The sequence below is a fragment of the Ambystoma mexicanum genome, chromosome 1p (assembly GCF_040938575.1).
Source record: "Ambystoma mexicanum isolate Mex_15411 chromosome 1p, UKY_AmexF1_1, whole genome shotgun sequence".
Classification (NCBI taxonomy): Eukaryota; Metazoa; Chordata; class Amphibia; order Caudata; family Ambystomatidae; genus Ambystoma; species Ambystoma mexicanum.
The window spans coordinates 1,405,474,899-1,405,495,825 of NC_090921.1; positions in this window are offsets into that span (position 1 = coordinate 1,405,474,899).

The window sequence follows — 20,927 nt, forward strand, 5'->3', positions numbered from 1 at the left end:
AGACAGGAATAGTGTCTTTAGGACACCCCATTTTGGTTAATTGCGGACATCCCAACACCGAATATGTTCTTAGAACAGTTTCAACTTGCCTGCGGACAGTACGGACAGGAATAGTGTCCTTAGGACACCCCCATTTTGGCTAATTACGGACATCCCGGACAGCGTGGCTGTCCACGGATAAGACTAACAAAACAGGGGTGCCTGCCACCTAAATGAATACAGTATTTGACCCATCTCTTACTCCCCCACCATCCCCAAAAGCTCTTACACACCAACACACTTGCCAAAGTTGTATTTCACCACCATTTGTCACCACGCTGACTGCGGATGTCCGCGGATCCAAGATGGTGGGCGCTTCCAAAAATCTGACGCACTTCACACTTTTCGACATCCAATCAACAAACACGTTGCATGTCCGCAGACATGACGCAAGCCGATTAGCCAATCAGGATACTGTCCGTGGAGCGAACAGGGAAATGTGTCCGCGGAGCGGACATAGATATCACTAATTTTTGGTTGTTTTTTTAAAAACTACTGGATGGATTTTTACCAAATTTACAAAAGCACTCTTTCGGGACCAAGTCGCTGCTCCTGACGCAAATTTGGTGAAAATCCGTCCAGAGGTTTGGGCTGTAGGCGTGAGCAAAGTTTTTTCCCCATTCAGTCTATGGGAAAAAAAGAAGTGTTGGGACCCCCTGATAATTTTGCCCCCGTGGGTCAAACCTCACCAAACTTTGCAAAAATTCAGAGTGGGCCACATACTTTTTTTGCAAAGTTTGGTGTGGATTCGTCCAGGGGGAGCGAAGTTATAAGCTGCCCAAAAAGTGTTCTTCCTATGGGAATAGCAACTTAACCATAACTACACAGCCACTACCGTGGCTGTTTAATGTATCAACGATCATGTGAGCTTATGAACACTATTTGTATTACACTTTTTTGTATTTCATAGGTACTGTATTTGCAGAATCAATGAAAGGTTTTGTTAACATCACATCATTCATAGTCTTCCATTTGGGTGCGGGGGCAAATGGGGAAAGCTAGCATAGAACGTGAGGTAGAACCAGGTTGGCCTATACATCCGCATCAGTGAAATTTTACAACATACTACTTATGATCAGACTTGTGTACATGCTCAAGGTTTAAACAATTACTTCAAAACGACATTTCATTGATAAAAAGTAAGTGCTTATTACTTTAAAAGACTCATATATGTTGCAACACTTAATTATCTACTTGTTAACTTGCGTGTTTTATGGGAAATCATACTGTGCATTAGGATTTTACACATTGCTTTTTAAATGTTGCGCAGCAACAATGACCCTTGGTTAGTCATGACAAATTCGAATATACATATGTTTGATAACTTTACATGTGAGTGTTCTGGGATGGGCAAAGGTCGTCCCATTTTAATATGAACAATCAACCTTATGGACTTGAGGCTATTTCATCCTCCTTGCAAATGGCTTTGGCAGCATGGATAAAACTGGGTGGCACACAGGCTTAACATTCATGTCTGATACTGCAAACGGGGAACAGGGTTGGGGGTTATTCACAACATATATTATAGATGCAGGGGTCTGCGAGTAGACAGGACATGTTTTATAGAGGCAGCTTTGTTTTTCTCAGACCACAGCTTAAGGTCCGGTCATCGTCAGGTCAATGATGTACTGCGGAAGGTGAAAGATACAGTGTTTGTACTGTTACTTGTTCGCGCCCAGTTGCTTGTCAGAACAAGCCTTCAGCGGAGCCACCATGGGAAGGAGGGTGAGGGGAGTGCTGGCTCACTGTGCCCAGTCGGGTGGGGGAGAGCTGTGCCCTGCAGACTGCTTGTACCACTGAGGCCTAGATTGTTGTACTCAAAATGGAGTCTACGTGTATTACAAAATGGAGTCTGTATCATGCTACAGGGTGAGCCGTGCAGACTCATGCGTCGGCCCGCAGCCATCCCACATCCCGAGCCCAGGCGCATACATGGCTGCCGGCGAGTCATAAGCCCCACGTAGGTGAGAAATGTAGGGAGGGTCCTAAAGACCATTCCTCCCATACACCGTGTAGTTATGGTTAAGTTGCTCAACCCATAGGAAGATCACTTTTTGGGAGGATTATAAGTTTGCCCCCCTGGACAAATCCTCAAGAAACTTTGTAAAAAAAAGTATATGGCCCTGTTATATTGATTCTGTGAAGTTTTGTGGGTTTCGTCAAGGACAGGCAAAGTTATAGGGGGGTCCCAAAATGTGTGGGTTTTTCCCATAGACGCAATGTAAAACAAATGTGCTCACACCTACAGCCCAAACTGCTGGATGAATTTTCACCAAATTTGCAGCAGGAGTGGCGGCTTGGTCCCAAAAGCGTGCTTTTGTAAATTTGGTGTAAATCAGCTCAGTATTTTTAAAAAATTGCCAAAAAAAAATAGGTTAAAAAAATGTGTGATATCTGTGTGCTGTCCGTGGACTCACTTCCCTGTACGCTCGCGGACGGGCCTCTGATTGCTCCAGAGGATGATGTGATGTCCGCAGACATCAAACGTGGCCACTGATTGGATGGTGAAAAGCGCGTGGAGCGTCAGATTTTTGGAAACGCCCGCAATGTTGGATTGTGGAGAGATGCTGCTGTCCTCGAACATCGCAGTCAAAACATGTTAAAAAACACAACATTGCACTTGTCAAACTAATGAAACAATGCCTGGGGAGGTGAGAGGTGATAAGGATGGGATAGAATATGGCCTTCAAAAGACCCAAAACTGGGTGGTTTTTCATCTTCGATGAATGCGAACAGTCCAGATGCCTGCGATGTTCCCAAATATCTCAGATGTTCGGAGGCATCTGTGCCTATTTCTGCATTACAGGGTTGGTGAAAAACAGTTTTTGGATGGCTATACATTTTATTCTAGACCTGACTCTGAATGGTGCTCTAAAGTGTGGTGCTGTTTTGTCAAGAGGGAACAAAATTAGAGGGGGCCCCAAAACATGTTAAAGCCTTATAAATGTGGTGCCATTTGACGAATTTGCCCAACTGTTTGCAAAATAATTTTAAACTTAGATATTAATCTTTTTGCAAGTTTTGGTGGGATTTTGTCTAAAGGGGGCACAATTAGCAGGGTCCCAACATTTTAAATGGCTTATAACTTTGTTGCCGTTTGACAAACGTTTTCCGAAAGATTATAGACCCAACCTTGAATGTTTGTGCAGCATCTGATTGGATTTTGTCAAGGGGGCACTAAGTTAAATAACTATTCTATGTATGTACACTTAAAAAAAAATAAAACATGCGCAGATTTGCATCAAACTTGTGTAATGAGTATTGGCAAGGACGTGAAAGCATGGTTTTGAAAATGTGTCAGTGTTTTATCTTTTTTTGGTTTTATAATGGCGGTACAAAAGATCAAAAGATATTGATATACCTTTGGTGACTGTAGTATAACCTGTGGCTTTGGGCAGTGGCCAGATTGTCCGGGTCATAGCATACGAACATGACCTGGAAAATCTGGCTACAGGGCATGACCACGAGGGACCATCAATGGGGTTAAAGTGGGCATGGCCACCAGGGCCCAGCTATGTGGTAACGTTTTTCGAAATTAGGATAGGTTTGAATGGGAAAACAAAACAAGCTCTTGGATACAGGTTTAAGTGCTGGATGGGATTGCAGCAAATATGCACAAGGACGGTCAGCAAGAACTTCAAAGCATGGTTTTGCAAATATGTCCTGTGTTTTATTTTTTTGAAAGTGTGCAAATGTAAGTACACAACACAATGATATAGCATTGGTGTCTGGGCAATGGGCCTGGCTGTCAGCAAGGAGAAATGTGAACTGTAATCTGCTTATTGTGGCATGTGGCAAGCGGCATGGCCGAAGCAGTAGGTTTAAATAGTAGAAAATGCTGTGCTTGCGGTTACAGTGTGAAGTGGTGGACCAGATTACAACAAACGTGTGCGACGAGCATTAGCAAGGACCTGAAAGCATGTTTGTGGAAATGTGTCTTGTGTTTTATTTTTCCAAAGTGTAAGAATGTAAGTAGAAAAACTAGTGATATGCATTTGGTTTCTGGGTAGTGGGCTTGGCCCTCGGCAAATGCAAATGTGTACTCTGATTTACTTATTGGTGAATGAGGCATGGATTTGGAGACTGCCCATGGCTGCAAGTCATGAGAACTGGCCTTTGGTTCCATTATTAGGGTATTGTGGACACCGAGACAGGATGCAGAGTAGGTAATGAATAGCAGGGGTGGTTTGTTGTGGTTTGTTTTGGCTAGGGCCAAGGTGGAGCCTTATGCTGTAGGCAATTAAACAATGATTTGCGTTCCCAGCATGTGCTGCTGATAATGACAGACATAATAATAATAATAATTTAGCATTTATATTACGCTACGAACCCTCGAGTATCTAAGCGCTGCTTATTATTACCCACGGTGTGTGGTGCTCATTTATCGACCTCAGAGTTTGGCAGAGTTTGGCACTGCCGGGATTTGAACCTACGTCAGCAGTCTCTGCACAGATGTCAAAGCGAGCGCTCTACTTGCTGTGCTAACGGAGCAGCTAAGTATGTGTTGCAAAAAATATGTTTCTTAAAGGAGTTTTATAGGTTATACTTCTTTCATATATATGAAAAGAGGAATTATTAATAATTTATATACAGTGATGTAATACCATGAAACATTTTCTCTTGTAAAAACTATGAAATTGACAGAAAAAACTCATTAAAGGAATGTTACGATTAAGATGTACCCCACCCTTGATTTTTGGAAATGCCCACCATGTTGGATCCGCAGACAGTCGTGGCTGACCGCACATATCGCAGTGGGGGAAACGTCTGGAAAGCATATTTTGAGTCATTTGGTGGTGGAAAGAGGGGCTGGGAAGGATGGGGGAGTGAAAATATGATTATATGGGGCTTTTTTGTAGGTGGAAAAAGGTAGGGCAGGTATCGTAGTTGCCTGATGACACCGCGGTAGTTCACGGACAGCGCTGTGAATGGACGGCTTGACAAAGACATTTGGCATTATTTGATGGCTGAAAGAGGGTGTGGAAATGGTAGGGAATTGGAATAAAGGTAATGTGGACCTGATTTGATGGGTGAAAAAAGGGTTTGGAAATGCTGCCGAGTCTGCTGTCAATTTCAGTATCCGAGAACATCATTTCGATTGCAGGGAGGTCAGCTTGAGTTGTATTACTTGATGGTGTATTATACGTACTTCTTACATAGTTAATTGTATTGTGGTGGTTGAGGCCAGTGGCCACATTCTGAGGGGCATGGCTGCAGGCTATTGCCCCAAACATCTGTCCACTGCCCACAACCACCACAGTAGTAATATGTGTATATCAATTATAGGTAATGTAGTATGAGTATGGCCAAAATCACCATAGTAGTAAAATGTATGGAGTACAAAGTGTTTGTAATATGGAGGAATTATATAATTGAACTGTATATGGTACTTATGATTGTAGTACAATTGAGGATAGTGCTCATAGAATATGTATTTGATTACAATTGCTATAGTTACTTAGTTTTATAGCGTTATGAAGCTGGAATCTCTGGTTTATTTTCTGTGGAAAAAAAACAGTACCATTTATTAAGCAGGATAGTTAAAAGCTGTAATTTTATACAATTTTACATATACTTTTTTTAGACACTCATAAACAGTACACTGTTGGTACTATTTTTGGTACAACATTAGTGTATGACACACTGCTGTTGTTTTGACATTAAATAATCATTGGGTCATTGGAAAAAGAAATACGTACTGGATTTTAAAAGAAACAAGGATTACAGTTACATTAGCGTAAGAGTGAAAGTATGTTTGTTTGAAGTATGTTGTGATTAAGGGAATGCTTGAAATAGTTAGATACATGTTGGCGTATTCGAACTACATTGGAGGATAGAAGATGTTTTGTCATATATGAATTGAGATGGCGTATTTGAAGTGTTTGGGAATGAAGGGTATTTTTCAAATATTTAGATACCTCTTGGCGTATTCTCACTAGATTGACTTCCAAAAGTACTATTGTAATATTATTGATGTAGTTTGATACCTGCAAGCATATTCTAACTGTTGATTGTTCTATAGTTTAGTGACTAAATTTGGTTTGTATGATTATTAAGTAGGGATTTGTTAAATTTGCTGGTGACCTATGTTTTGGAGTAAAATAGGTATTGTTACATTGAAACCATTTACTTATTTTTTTGACATATGCAGTGTAGTGTCCTGAAGTGGTTCTGGCACCAGTGTGGTATACTATACTTACTTTTGTGAAGGTTTTCTTTCCAAGAGATACTTGGCTGTGTGTGAAGCCTGTGCAGCCTGTAAGCTTACCGTTATTTTTGGTACCATCTGCATCATACCTTAGAAGCATTAGTATGGCATATTGACTATGTGAGTTTGTTTGTATGGTGGAGCGATTGCCTGAATTTCAAAAAGGACATCATATGCCATGATTTGCATTCTGTGGAAGCTGGTGAAATGGAATGGATTCAGAATTTGGTATGGATACATATACTAATCACTAATCATTCATTAGGGTTGTGGTGTAGTGAAACATGGTTGCAGGAGTGCATGTATGTTTCCATGTGTGTGAAATCTGGAAGATTTCATTTATAGGGATGTTTTAGGTTTGCAGAATGTGTAGTAAGCACATTAGGAATCCATGTGGATCTTCCTGTGTGTCTATGGTACAATTTACCATTCCTGCACAGTAGTCCAATTCTTGCCTTTTACCTGAGACACAATAATTGTTTTCAGGATTATTTGTGGCATTTCTGTGAAAGATGAGCATTTGCAAACACAACTGATCTGAGCCGTTTAAGTAAATGTTTTGAACAATTGGTGGCAATTGAAAGAGAAGATTCATTGTCAAATCAGCACAACAATTTACTCCAGTTGTGTTGCTGAATTTAAATGGACGAGAGAGTTCTGTTTGTGGATCGTTTGATGGGCCTGCAGATATTTCTGGAGAAGAGACAGTTGTGTCTTTCTTTTCTGATGGACGTGCAGCTGATTTTGTACAAGAAAGTTGTGTGGTTGTATTGTTTGATCCAGAAGGAGTTGGTCATTCTTTTTAAGCAGTATTGTTGGGAGATCTGCTATAGATTCTGTTTGTATTTCTTGTCCTCTTAATGGTTTCTTTCCTTGAGGTACACGGTACATACCTAAATGGGCGGTGTATAGTGCCCATAGCATGTGTATTCCAGGATGCAAGGAATGTCAGTCTTGACTTTGTTTGCATCAAAGTTAGCTAGTAATTGACCGTTGATACCTTTGACCTTTAAAGACTGTGCTTCCAATGTCAATCAAACCTTGATCTAGGGTTAGACCTTGTAATTTGTGAATAATGACAGCATATGCAAGAGATAGAGAAAATTGCTCTCTGTGTACGTACATGTCTTTGAAAAGAAGGAAACATGCTATTGTTTGATCAATTTCTTTCTGCAAGTTTGTCAAAGTGAATGTTGACAAACTAAATGTTGTTGTCATGTGGATATGTTTGGAAACCAACAACTGTACCAATTGCTCCATTGACTAAACCTTGTTCTACGTCAAGGTTATATTTCAGAATTACTCTGCAGTTTAGACACAAAGGGCCTCATTACAAGTATGGAGGTAATAAAAAAAGGAAGGCGGAATGGCATTGCCGGCATCGTTAACGGGTCAGGACCATTACGAGCCAACAACCTGCCAATACCGCCACCGCCCATACCGCGTCCCTTCTTACCGGCATGCACGAGTACATGCACCCCTTCTCGGCACCAATACTGGGATGCCACTAATAGGAGGATATCACAAGTTACGCACTTAGCGGCATCCCGAAGGTGGTAATTAGGGCCTGCACGACGGTGGCAATACAGGCATCGCAGATCACCCGCAAATAGCACACTGCAGTGCAGGCAACTGCCACAGGTGCATACAATTACCACAGGTGGAGTCAATGGAGCCTGTTCCAGTACAAAAGGAGTACACCCACACACCACACCACTTCCTACACCAAAATGATACCACTAGCTGTGGCAATCATGGGGCTGGAGGACATGCCTGTACTGCTACAACAAAAGCAACAACAGCAACAATAACAACTACAACTAAAACAACAGGCAGCACAGAGGAGATGGAGGAGGAGAAGGAGGGTGAGACAGGCCCAGCAAGTACCACCAGTGCAGCCAGTGGTACCACGTAGGCAGCCACCAATCCCTCGCATCAAACCCAATCCATTCAGTCTATCCCCTGAGCAGATCCAGACCTTGTACTGGTTGGACCGGGACACCAACCCCACCATAGTGGACATGATACACAACGACATAGTCAGCCACATAGAAATACACACTGCCATCCCCCCACTACTAAAGGTGGAGTCTGTGCTCCACTTCCTGGCCACAGGCAGCTACCAGCACACAGTGGGGCAGCTGCATGGCATATCACAGCCACTCTTTTCCCGCATACTGACCCAAGTGCTTGTTGCCCTCCTGAAGCTCGCAAGCATCCATATTTCCCTACCACGGACTGGCCAGGAGCTTGCTGACACCAAAGTAGTCTTCCATGCACTGGCAGGCATGCCCAATTGCGTCAGTGCCCTCGACTGCACCCATGTAGAGTTGGTGGTCCCTCATGTCATAGAGGCGGTGTACCGCAATCGCAAGCAATACCACTCCATCAATGTGCAGATGGTACATGACTCCAGCAAGATCATCACACATTGCTGCGCCCGATATCCCAGATCTACACATGATGCCACGGTGCTGTGTAACTCCACGCTACCCTGCTACATGGAGCAACATGCTGGACGACGTGCCTGGCTGCTCGGTAAATTGCCTGACTGGGCCATGGCAGTGCATTGGGGTTGCCAGGTGGGGGAATGCATACACCACCTGGGTGGGATTGGGGGGGATGCATATTCCACCACGGTTGGATTGGGGGGATGATTACTCCACCTGGGTGGGATTGGGGGGATGCATACTCCACCTGGGTGGGATTGGGCGGGATGCATACTCCACCTGGGTGGGATTGGGGTGATGCATACTCCACCTGCGTGTGATTGGGGGGTGTATACTCCACCTGGGTGGGATTGGGTGGTGTGTGGATAATGTACTCAGAGCTAAACACTGTTGTCCTGAACATCCCAACATCCCATCTGAACATGACACATCAATGCTATACATAAGACAATGCCGTACATCAATGCCAAGATGCCAGATGCACAAACAGGCCACCATGGGTATGATTGAAGCGATGCATGACTAATCATGATTACAACAGTGGAAATGCTGCTAGTGTGGTTAGGCACAGAGTAGCATACACTGCAATAATGGGTGGCAAGACATCGTTCCGCATCCACAGTACATCCACATCAGCATGCAAGTGAACACTCTGCATCATCTGTAAAATGCAATCCACACTAGTAGACCATTGTGCAGTACACAATGCATCAAATGTACCTGTGTGCATACACACAGGGACATGAGCATGTCAACACCAAATAGCTGCAGACCTGGCTGTTAATCCTAAAGGTGTCAGCTCAGTTTCACTCACACATACCTCTTTGTGCTCCCATGCAGGTGATGGAGGCTATCCCTTGAAGCCGGGACTACTTACCCCTATGCGGAACCCGCGGAACAGGCACGAAGATGAGTAAAATCCGGTTCATACCTGGACCCGTGTTGTGATTGAGCAGACCTTTGGCCTATTGAAGGCATGGTTCCGCTGCCTCAGCAGGTCTGGTGGAGCATTCCTTTATGGCCCTGAGAAGGTGGCAAAGATCACCATGGTCTGTGTCATGCTGCACAACATGTGCATCCGGATAAACGTACCACTGCCACCTGACATTGACATGAATGTACCGGGTGAGGATGATGATGATGGAGGAGAAGCAGCACCCCTGGCAGCACGTGATACACAAGATGGCCATGCTGAACGCCAATCACTCATTGAAAATTACTTTTGAACCATAGGCATGTTGATGGTTATGTGTCAGTACTACACTGAGCACTGGGACCATGTGGACATGGACACAGGGTGTGTGGGGAGTTGGGCACTGTGCACTGTAATGAATAGAATGAACAAACACGGAATGAACAATATCCAGGCATTAAATGATTTTGAACACAACGGGTGTATTGAGTAAAATTACAACATAGTGATTCCTCCCTCCACCACTCACATTCCCCCTCACCCCCCAAAACACCCAAACACCTCATACCCTCCCAAACACCCCATACCCCGCAAACATGGGGCTGGACAGTGTGCCCTGAGTGGTGTATTGGGAGGTGGATGGGGGGCTTGGGGTGTGGGGACATTGTACATGTATTTTGCCGTCTAAGTCCTCATACTCCTCCGCTTGAACATCCACATCACTGAGTGGGGCTGTGGCTGCTGCCTCACCCACTGAACTGGTGGCAGTGGACTGCGTGCCATCAGCCACGCCTTCAGCTGTTGTTGCCAGCACAGTATTTGCAGTCTTGTCTGCTGCTGTTGTCTCCTCAGCAGCCTGCCTAGCCTGTACAGGTGCCTTGGGTTGTACTCTTGGCCCTGGTGCTGCCCCGGAGGTGGAATGCCCAGTGCCCTGTGGTCTGGCCCTGGATGTTGATGGCCTTGGGGCAGGGTCCTGCCCTTCACCTTCTGCATCCGTACCTGTGGAGGAACAAGAGATGCAGGGCATCAGTGATGTTGTTACATGTAAGATGCATGAGTTGATGCTGTACAGTATTTCATTTCACATGTATAGTATTCTTATAGGTGTGTCACACAGGGTACTTGCAAGGGGGAGGGGCATTTTGGCATAAGCAGTGGCGTCTCCATTCGGCACTGATGCGTACCAGGTGGCATGCCATTGTATTGAGGTTTGTGTGATGCATGACATAGAAATGGTCACTGTGTGTTGGGTGTCTGTTGGTAATGTGACTGGCAGGCAGCATGCATTTCATTGTGCCAAGGTTTGGGCCTCCATCTGGACATGGATCTGTATATGTGTGTATGATGGGACATGCATTGGCTTGGCTCACTTTCACATCAGTTGTACTATGTCGAGGTTTGGCCTACAGGGGTTTGCAAGGTCACTCACCTCCATCTCCCGATGTTGCGGCACCCGTCTCCATTTCGCCAAAGCCCTCTATGGACTCCATTTGGATGGTTGTGCTACAGGTCTCTTCCCGGCACATCAGTTTGACTGGTGAGTGGGCACCCGCGCCTGTGGCCATGGCCTCCTTGCGACTAGTGGCCAGGATGTTCTGGACCGGTAGACGTAGGTCGTCCCATCGTTTTTTACAGTCTTTTACTGTGTGGGGGGTGATGCCAACTGCTGACACCTTGTGCGCAACCTCCTCCCAGATTTCTTTCTTTCTTAACTGAACTTCTATTTTGAGGTTGTTTTCAAAAACCTCCTCTGCATGGGCTACAGGGTATCAGCCAGCATGTTTAGCTCCTCATCTGAGAAGCGCTTCTTGCGCAGGCGGGGGGTTGTCTTGCGGGTAGCCTTCGACATGCTGGGTGGTATGGCTCTGTTCTCTCCTCTGTATCGCTGCTGGATTGAGAGGATTGCAATGGATTGTGTTTTTAATGATGGCCGCCAGCGCATTTCCCGTTCCGACACGATGACGTTACTTCCGGGTCCGGTATCAAGAGCCCGGTATTAGCATGATATTATTACTGGGTCGTTATTAAAGGGTTGCTCCTTGGCAGAGGCGGTATCGGCGGGTCCCGTGATGGCGCTACCGAGAGGTTGGAGGGCCTTTTGCGGCATGGCGGTGCAGCCATTTCCGGCATGGGGGTTTGCACCTACTCACGCACTCGTAATCAGCCGCTATTAGTGGCGTCAAGGGAGTTATGGATGCGCTACTAGCTCCATGCTGATAATAACTCTGTTTTTAGTGGGATTCTCGTAATGAGGCCCAAAGTCAATATTTGCTCCTATCCAGCTGTGTTGGAGATACATTTTTCTAAGCTATTTAGTCATGCTGTTGTTTGCTGAACCATAGGAAGTGCCATGATATGCACTTCTAGTTTGCCTGTGGAGTATGTGTTGCATTTCTTTTTTCAACATTGTCTCATTGAATTGACTACAGCTTGTAAGGGTTGGCATTAAGGACATACATTTTCAATTTTGTTTAGTTAATTGTTGCATAACATCAGGAGTAGATGTGTTTCATCCATATCGTTCATGGATTAGTTTACTATTTAAGATGGATTTTGCATCTCTATTAAGCCAACAAGTTCTAATGTTTTTTTAAATGTTAGCATAGGCGAGGTCGGCAGACTGGTGCATGTTTTTATTTAGTTCTCTGTAGTGAAAATATTGCCACAGATTTACATTTCTAAGGCGGATGAGGGTATTGCGGCATTGTTTGTGTCACAATGAAAATAGGTTGACCTTTCACTGATGTTAACTGTGGAGGACTCCAAACAGTTCTTCGTACTTGGTTTTTAGGACTTCTTGCATTCTGAGATGAATTAACGTCAACATGAGGTTGTAAACCATGCTTACTTCTATAGCAATAGCAGCTTCTGCTGATGATTTGTAGTATTCTAATTTATTTTGATGTTCTACAGGGAGGAGCAATAGTTGGTGTAAAGTTGCACCTCCTATGTTGTAGGCAGCTCAACCTGTGGGGGCTGTTACTACAGCCGAAAGGTTGTTGTTTGTTAAGTTTATAGACATTTTCCTGATTGTTTTATTCTAGCTTTACCACTTACATACAGGAGCAGAGGTTTAAAATATGTACAGCTACAGGTTTTCGTTTCATGTTAAAAACTATGTTAAATTTATTGAGTGACTTCTAGATAAATGGTGAGTTGTTCATCATATAGCTGTGATTCCAGTACTGCGACGTCTTCCTCCAATTGTGTATATATATATACATGGTATTTTCTACCTCAGTCATGGCTATTTAGACTCCATTGAGAATGAGTGGTTCCCCAAGTGGTTCTTGGTTTCCTGTAAGGAAAGTTTGACTGCACTCAGGAGTTTCTTTGTCTAGATGAGCTTCAATTTCTTACTCTTGTTTTCGTTCATTGTCCAACATTCGTTTGTATTGTTTGACATTGTCATTTGTTATACTGCTTTCATTTGCTTTGAATGTTGTTTCAAATGAGTCATAGTCACCTTATAATTCTTTTTCTTGTCTCAAAGGTTTAAAAAGTTGGAGTAGGGACATGTAATAGAGCTCTCTAACTTGTAGAGATTTAAATGATAATTTAATATGATTAATTAGACTGGGCGTGGTGAGTTTCACTAGGCTTCTTTACCCAAGTTGAGACTGAATATTTGACAGTTGTGTCATTTGGTCTGACATTGTTTTTGTAGGTGTAGTTGTGGGCAATGTCGTACAGACAGATGTTTTCCAATGCAGTACTTCTGTTTGGGTAGTATGTGTCAATTACATAGTTTTTTTTTTTTTAAATGTCCTGGCTATTGGGATCCTTTGTGGCTATGTTTTCTATCTCTTTGTATGATTTTAATACTCTTTTTTGGGATGAAGCTGGTCCAAGGTTCAGCCAGTCAATGGGCCTCATTATTAGGCTGGTGGCCGTGGAATAAACAGTGCAGGTAAGGTACCTGAACCGTTCATTCCAGGCTGCCACATTACAAGTTTGATCGTGGGTGGTGGTATGCACATCTGGGCCAGACCAGATGTGCATACGGCCACCCGTGAGCAGACCAGGATGCTAACAACAGACCCATCATTAACGGGTCCATAGTTAGCATCCTCCTCATTCATAACAGAGCCCTATGGGGGCTCGAATGGGAATGGGGATGTACCAGGTCTGGGTCCCAAAAAAAGGGAATTACCGGGCCTGCAAAAGTCAGAATAGCCCGGTAATTCCCATTTTCCGGGAACCGGACACGAGTTTGGAGGCAGCCATGCCGCTAAGAATGGCAATGCTACCTCCAAACTCGTAATGAGGCCCAATGTCTTCAGATTTGCCATGTTAGGCTGCACCTGTTAAACGGTCTGCAGTTTCATAGCACCTGCATTCTGTATGGGAGAGCATTTTTATCCCAAAGCTGTACAATTTTTGGGACAGTGTTTTGTCAGATGATATGTTATCCCAGGCATGTTTTAGCTCTGTTTTCTCAACTTTGGTGAGATAGGCTGTGACACATCTTGCAACTGCAGTGGAATTGTCTGCAATGTAATGTATGTCTACATTTGCATTTCACAGGAGGGCAATGATTGCCTTGTAATCATTGATGTACTTGGATGCTTGGTCCCTTATCATGCTGTATGTGATGTGTTTTTAGGGGATTTGCCTTTTACACTGTGTCTAACAAAATACATCAAACTTTTAACTTGTCCTTCTTTGCAAATTGCTCTAGGGAAGCCACAGCTACATTTGGTGTAGTTTTTACCTTTGTTTTTATATCAACGTCAGCAGTTATTTTCCACACTTATGTTTTTGGAAGTGTTAAATGTTTGTACCTAGGTCACTATGTATGGTTACCAAAGGGATGTCACAGGTAATGCAATTTTCAATAAATTGTAAAACAGTAATATCACTCTCATGGCTACACATGGTAGCATCTTTTATCCACAAAAACATATGTATGTGTGGTACTCCTCTGGATTGATTTTCTTTTCTCCAAAAGAAATCTTCCACATCTCTGAGTGCAGGGGTAGTTTTATTGCAGATGAAGTGCAGCATGGCAATGAAGCAATGGTGAAAGAACCTTCATACATTGACAGGGTCAAGATAACAGAGTTCTCCTGGTGTTTTTATTATTCCCTCTTTATTTTGGTTTGCAGTGTGTAAGAAGTTGTGCAAGTCACCCCATGTGTATTCTGCACAACTTAATGTAACAACCCATGTGGGTGGGATTAGGTTCCTTAGCATACAACGTAAATCAGTGTGACATCAGAACTAGTATTTTTTTGAACCATGCATGTTTGCCAAGAGATTTGTGATACTTGACTGCAAAACGTCATCTATGCCTTTTATCTTTTGAAGCAGTTGGGTAGCGGACATGTTTAAAACAATTAGAGTCTGTTTTTAATGGGTGTGCATCTCCATAGCATAACATTGTTACTTCACTTTCAAACAGGAAGTGGGAAATGTATCCCACATTTTGTCTGAATCTGGAGTCTTCAGAATACATTTGTAACGATTGATATTCTGAGGCACTAGTTTGTATGGATCTTGTATCATATCTTCATCCTTTTCCTGTATCAAAGAGTAGAGGAAAAGAACCTGCTTCTACACTTTTCTTCCATATGCTCTTTGCAATCCTTTTGCTCGATGCAATTGATATGTTTCTATTGCTTCTTCTATGGTGTGTTTGGAGTGTAGTGGGTGAATTGTATACTGACCTAAAATGTTAGCTGCAGTAACAGGATATACACGTTCAAATTGGCCAGTTTCTGGTGAATCTTGAATTATTTGGGTGGTTTCTCTTAAGTTTTCCTTTATGTTTATATCTTTGTAGTATTCATTGTTTTCTATGAGATATTGTAGGGCTTGTCTAACGTTGTTAAAGTCGATTCGTTGTTGCCAAAATTCATTTTCTTTGTTTGTACATCATTAACAGGTAAAATCAAAGATTTATCTATTGTGTGTTGTAGTCTTAGGGTACTACATTTTCTTTCATATCTAATGGCAAATATACTACTTTACCACAAATGCCATTTAGTAATGCTTATGGAGGTAATTTGACTGTTTTCAGTTGAAGGCGTATTATAGCTTGAAATGGGCATGCTGTTTGGATTATAATGCTAAGTAATTACAGTAAGAGTCAATGAGCTTCCACTTCCTGCCTATACCCTAACATCTGTAGCACAAATTAGACAGTAGCTATTTTATTAAAAAGTTATTCCTAAATCTCAATCCCTATTGCTGTCTATTTATCCCTGTGTTTAAGTACCTCGTGCACCAAGAATCTGGTCCAGCCATCCCTAGAATGCAATGGTGTGACGCCTACAATCAAGGTGTAGAGGTCCTTACCCTTTCCTCCCTCACAACTTTCCTATGTCTAGATATTCAAGTGCACACCTATTGGTGGTCGGTTCAATTCTATAATCTTACTGCCTCCAATCTGTGTGTTTTATAATTACAACTAATTTGACCAATTGGTCTAATACTTATTAAAATAATGTGTATCTAACAAAGAACTCATTTTCTATTAGATAGAATTAAAATGATGATCAGTATGTCGATCCCTTTCATCAAAGTATGGTGGGTATCAGAGTTTGGGTCATCAACCCCCAAACTTCTTCTGATAGTCAACCGGTTTCAGCGGTTCTAATTGCTGGCCACTTTCTTCAGGACAAGAATTGCTAATACTGCATTCTATATTAAAAAATATATGATTTCTTCTATGTTCTCCACATCTTGGGTACTTGGAGCGTGTCTTCAGGTTTCCAACGGGCAAGCCAGATAATGTCCTGGTCCCTTTAGGGTTACAAAAATGGACAAAGGGGCTAATCAGTCTTAGAGTGATATTGTTACACTTGTGCGGTGTACAAGGAATACAGCATTTGGGGAACAACAGGGAAAGGAACCTCATTTACCTGTTGTATGTCTCGGTTCTCTGTGGTTTTCACAATTGTATTGCTGGTTTTAATCAGTCTTCTTGGTGTCTTGCTGAGTGGATAGCCTACAAGAGAAGCCCTTAGTCGTAACTTTTTTGAGAACGAGCCTGGCTGGCCTATAACATAGTAACTCGCAAGAGGGGAGCCATTACCTGCTGAAAGTAAGTCCCTTCATGTCAGCTGTGGAGACTCTCCAATATGGGATGGCGGCTCTGTGTAGTCCAGTCCTCTTTGCGCTGTGGTGTATGGTTTACCTACAAGAAAAGCTGTTTACAATCAGTTCTCTTGTTGAGGTAATTCACTGTAAACACATATTTCGAGTACAGCATTTGCTGTTCTCTCTACTTGCTTTCAGATAATTAAACTTGTAAGTGCTCTTACAGTATGGACAGTTCTAAATAGCTTATCTCCTACTCAGGTGAATCCTGTGCTAGGATTAAACTAAATATAGTTTTGTATCTCGTGGCTAATACCTAGTGTGGTGACATAGGTACTGTGATTCTACGTACATATTTCTCTTTAATGCTTAGTGCATATGTGTGTCCTGGCTTAATATTGTGTTCAGAGGCAGTCCCCTTGCGCATCTTACCTTTTGCTTCAGTAACGCTGTAACGAGTTCTCTCTTTTCCTGTTGTTTTGGCATCGGTCACGGCCGCCATCTTGTATTTCTCCCATATTTACATGAACAAACTCATGTGACCGGGTGAATGTGTGGCTTGTCAAATCACTCTATTGCGTTTTGTTTTATTAATACTCAATGTTCACAGCATCTACTGTATACAGTGTGCTGTGTCTGCAAATATCTCTCACATTTGTGTCGTCCATGTGGGGATGTTTACTATTGTTCTGGGAACTATAAATCTACCTCGTAAGTGGTGGGAATTGTAGTCCTACTTGCGTTCCGTAAAGTTTCGGTCAAGGCTGTCATCTAATGATACTCCCATCTAGATGTAAACTCCGGGAAAAATATTGGTGCTATGAAATTTAATATTTTCATTATCGCAAGACAGCATGCCAACATCTCTCAAAAATCCACAAACAGCCTTGTTGACATTGCACCTCGCTTTCTCCATTTGCTGACCAAATGAACTGGAGCGCAGCCACATCTGTTGTTGGGCAATGCGAGAAAAAAATTAGTCGGGAGTTCGGAACATGTCCATAATTTTCCCAAATGTCTCTGTCATTGCAAACTACAGTGAAACTCCAGTTACATGGCCTAAACTGTTCCCTCCACAATAAACAATGATAATAGCTGGATGTTGGAGCAAGACCAAATTGACACAAAATGGGAGCAAGTCAACCCACTTCATGCTGCGCACTCCATACCAATTCACATCAACATGATGAAATCCAAGATGTTCAGCCACTGCACACTGCTCTGCATAGACCTGCAACCAATGGATCCACGAGTCTCCCAAAATCCACACACTCTTCCTTCTCAAAGTCACAGCCATAGCCATAGCCATCTGCACTCCTCTCATCAACCAGACCTTCTGCCAATCTTTCTCCTTGATTAACATACCCAGGAAAACCTATTGGCCAATCCCCTGGGCTCCACAGTCCCATTTCCATGGCTGCTATCCTCAAAAGCCCCGGGTGTGGTAAGTACTGACTGCAGACTTTTCTTTAGTAGTGGCTCTGAAAAGAATCATTTTTTTTTCTTTTAAGGGACTTATACAAGCACCTTTTTTATTATTTTCTTTGACTTTTCTCTTGTTTTTTTTTCCTTACATGCTTACAGGAATCTCTTCAAAGCATTCCATACATCATAAAGGAAAATTGCATTTCCAATATTTGACAAATAAAACCCATCCACAACAAATAAAAATTAAACACCCTGAGAATTAGGGTACTCATTCTCAAAAGAGGACATTCCAACACTGCACAAAAAAGAAGATATGCCTTTGTTCACAAGACACCTTCTGCATCTTGCTGAGGACAGAAGACATTGGGGCAGTTCTCTAGTGTTCTAGGTGGTATGTGAGAAAATATCACCTTTGCACATGGAAACAGCTTCATTAGTGCCTTTAGCAATTCATTCAGTACTCTCTGCAAAGCTACTGCACTAATGTACCCCATATGCAGTCCTCCACAGTGCACAAGGACATCTGGAGCATTAAAAACAGACATATATTGACAAAGTGCAAGCACACTTTTCACATTGCAGCCAGGCACAAACACCTCAAAGCTTCCAATCCCTCAAATCCAAGGTTGGCAGAAATGCCACTTATCTCTGCATACCTGTGCAAATTAGTAATGAAACAATCTCCCACTATTCACACACTGAGTTTCTCCATCCCTCCAAGCACAACCATCTTCACTACAAACATCTTCGTATAAACACAACCAGAACACCTGATGTGCTAATCCCTGCAGTCCCCTTTCCATGCCAAGCATCCCAAAAAGCCCTTGATGTGTAACGCCCTGTCTGCGGTCCCTGTAACACAAGACAACCCTTCTTCCCTTTCCACTTCACTCTTTGCAGTACTTCCTCATTGGCAACTGTTAAGCAGTCACACCATCCACCAATCACATCCAAGAGCTCTACATCAGACTCTGTCATCTCAGTTCAACACTTCAGATGTACTGTTGAACACTCAGAGTGTGGGTCTCCTGTTATTCTAAAGCACCTGCATCAGAAACTACTATAGACATCTGTAAGATTTCGATTTGCAGATTCAACCACATCTGCATCCATCACACAAAGTACAGGTATGCATATGTTTTGTAAAGTACATTTCCAACTCTTTTAAAAATGCATTTAAAAAGGGTTCCTGCCACTTACCCTGCATAACCTACTCAATAATCATACTCTCGTTTGTCACATCTCCTGACATCAAGTGGCAGTTACTTACAATGCTGTGTGCTTAGAAAGTTTTCTTTTAATGAGCATTTTCATAACAGTTTAAAAACACATATTTGCAATTTCACCAGCACTCTCTGTGATTTATTTGTAAAACTATAGAAAACCACATTTGAAACATTTCCATAGCATGTTTAAGTGCCAGATCCTGTGTGAAATGTTACTATATTACCAAGACATGCATGTTTGCCCATATCACCCATTCTAATGTGCAAACTGTTATTTTCTTCTTTCATTCTGTCACTTTTAAAACCACTTCTCCCACTTCTCCCACTAACCATGCTGCACTAAAACTCCCACAATGCACAAACAAAATGAAAACTGGATGTATGTTACTAAAGCATGGCATGTACATGGAATGAAAAATGACAACATCCAACGCATTTAAAACTATTCATTTCAGCACCATTTGAAGGAAACCAAATAAATACATGTGTACATTTACAGCTGTGCTGTGTGTAATTGTTAATAAATAAATGAAACAAAATGGAAACAATTTCTCCAACATATTTCAATAGCACTCACGTACCAAGCATGCATATGTGGGAAAGTTAATGAATTTTTCTCTGCATACTAGGACTTGCATTGCACCATTTCTAATACAAATAGTGCAACAACAACTCTCACACTTTTAAAACTCCAGCCCCATAGTGCATACTTATCACAGGACCACTGGCCCCATTACCAACACTGCCTGGTTCTCCCATGTACCCATTCGTATACAGTGCAATGCAACTTCACAGAAACAGAGAAATACATTTTCCACCACCTGACTTTTCAGGCCAACATGACCTGTAATGTCCTAGTGACAATGGGAATCCATCTGCCAAATAATTATAAGGAATCTGGTGGCAACCTGTCTGCAGCAACAGCAGTGTTACAACCATACTCATAATCGCGTGCAATGTTACTAACTCTTCTTCCAAACAACTCCTCCTACAGTGCAACATAAAATGTCTTCTTGTACTACAATGAATGTTCCATTACCACACATACCCACTAATTGTCTTCTTTCGCAATTGCAGTGAAGAACAGCATCCTGAAAAAAACAACCTCTCTCCTAGAAGATAACAACCAGAAGGAAACTACTCTTCACATCCTACAAAGTAAGTGCACTAGTGTACTAGTATTCTTTCTGTTACTCATACAGTGCAGTGTAGCTGTATAGTAGCCTACAGCATTCTTTTAAAACCAACAGCATTTACTTCAATCTTATACATTGCACCTCAGCAGGTACACTCTTTGAATTCTCATTTGAACACCAGTATCGTAACACCCACCAGTATTGTGAAAACAGTGTAATGCCCTTACTTATTCATGCACAGTAAACTATCTTACGCACTGAACCAAGTCCTTCACACATCCACATACTCCTCTACTCTTACAACCTTTCCAACCAAAACTAACAGCCCATTGCACAATCACACAGCCCTCTAGTTATGCCTGCCCTGATATTCACACACTCATTCACAATACACGCAAATACATTGCAAAACTTTCAAACCCACACTTTCCTTTGTTCTACAACAGACAGAAAAGAATGACTACTAAAAATCAACTCCATAGA